Source organism: Solanum stenotomum, unplaced genomic scaffold (assembly GCF_019186545.1).
Source record: "Solanum stenotomum isolate F172 unplaced genomic scaffold, ASM1918654v1 scaffold2297, whole genome shotgun sequence".
In the NCBI taxonomy this organism is placed as follows: Eukaryota; Viridiplantae; Streptophyta; class Magnoliopsida; order Solanales; family Solanaceae; genus Solanum; species Solanum stenotomum.
The window spans coordinates 27,982-30,340 of NW_026027267.1; positions in this window are offsets into that span (position 1 = coordinate 27,982).

The window sequence follows — 2,359 nt, forward strand, 5'->3', positions numbered from 1 at the left end:
TTAAAACTAATAATGAACCCTTTAGTTGTCACAATTTGCTGAAATAGTGTCAAAGCATCCAAGAAGCTTAAAAGCTCACCCAAAACTCATTTGGCACTTCCTGAACACGAACCAAATATGCTACTAGCTCAAAAATGACATTTCGGACTCAATGAAATCGTCGGAATTTGAATTCGAGATCTCCTTGACCCGATATCCGATAAGGCATCAAGAAACTAACTTTAGACTCAAAAACTCGAAACGCACTCGGGGCCTCTAAAAATTCAACAAAGACTCATTCTAGACTTAGAATCACCCCCTGAATCCAACGGTGCCCTCGAAATTCCATTTCGAGCACCGAAACCTCGTTTGTTGACCAAAGTCAACTCTTGATCAAAATTTCACAATTTTTAGCAACTTAGGACCTCAAATCTTCGTTTTAACTCCAAATTCGACTCCGTAAATTCTCATAGACCCGTTTCGACATTCTAAAATTGCTGGAATCGATGGAAATCCGATTCGAGTCTCAAAACTCCAAATGACTCGAAATAGCACTTTTAACCAAACTTTAACTCTTAAAAACTCAACTTTCCAAAAACTCAACTTTTCATCAATTTTCCTTCAACTCAACTTCGAAAATACAATAATTAGGACTCGGGGCAACTATCGGGAGGGGTAAAACGGTCATTTTATGAAAATTTCCAAAAATGACCTTTAGGGTCATTACACATATATTTAATTTGTAAAATATAAAGTTTATCCACATGTCCATCTAAAAAAGGTTTATTTAGTTTTTATTGTTAACTAAAGTTTGTTTAATTAAACATAATGCATGAAATTGTATTATAATTATGTTATAACTAACAAATGCATTTATGCAATTAGTTCTATTTTTCTGGTAATAATTAGGTTGTGTTATTGGTTACTTGCATCACTTGACTTCTTGTGTGGGTATTTGTCAATCAACTGATCAATGATTGGGCATTTGCTAAGTCATTCTAGTCCATAAAAAAATTGAGCTAATGTGTTACTCTAATTGGTTAATGAGAAATTTTGTCGATGTTTTTTATTTGATATGTTATCTATTGTCATAATAAAGAAAAATAACAATTTATTAGATACTAAAAAATTCTAAAAAGTAGCAATTAAAATTCATTAAGAATTGGACGGATTGAATTATAACCTACATTTAACTCATTTGTTAGGGAAAAAAATTAGAAAATATAATTGAAGAAGAAGATGACCTTGAGGAGTGAAGAATCATTGTCCTTAAAGAGATATTGCTTATATACATATTGGAAAAAAATACAAGCAATTCTTATTTGAATACAACAAAGCCCTTTCTCATGCTACTTTGAGAGATTCATTATATTTATGGAATTGAAAATATGACTTTTCATAATAGTCATGTTCTTTCATGAACATATGTATCTGTTCAATTTAAGACTTTTATATATTACTGTAGACAATAAAATTCGCGTCGAGAAAACAATAATCAAGAACGGAAAATTATAGCAACAATCGTATTTATTATTTCAAAGTGCGAGTGTTACAATCTCTATGATCCCTCTGAATTCGCCTTTTCAAATATGATTCAAGGGCTTTAAAGCTTGTTCTTGAATTTTTGATGAATTTGAACTTTGAACTTTATCTTGATCTTGACTTTGCTTGAATTCAAGGGCTTCGAGCTTGTTCTTGAACCTGATAGTCTTGATCTTGATCGTTCTTGAACTTGAATGCTTGAATTCTTAAACTTGTAGCTTTATAGAGAATTTTATGGCGTTTGTACCACGGATTTGCTCTAGCTTCTTGTTTAGAATTTTCTGTCTTCTTTTTGAATTATGAAGACCCCTATTTATAGTTTTAGAATAGAGGAGTTGTGATTGGAACATGATTCCCTTCGGCCAATCAGATTTAAGTGACATGACATGTGTGCTTTATGGAGCGGGCTTGTCATCTTTGACACATGTCATGATCCTATTGGCTTCTAGTTTGACTTGGCATGCCACTTCATTTGCCCACGTGGCACCAAAAAATAGGCCTCTAGGAAAATATGACATTGGACTTAGCAAATTGGGCTCAATCTACTGTAGCCCAAATCAATTAATTTTGACTTTAATTAAATCCATATTTATTGGACTTGAATAATTAACCCAATTATATTAATCAATAATTTATTTGGACTAATATATTTATGAATTTAATTTAATTCGAATCATTTTATAAATTTATATTTAATAAATTTTAAATGATTACAATTACAAAATATTCAACATTTTGATCCGTTCAAATTTACTTAAGCTCGTTCGTTTAACACCTCTAATTACAGGGCATATTCACCATGTTTACAAAAATGTAATAGCTTTTGTTTAAATATCTA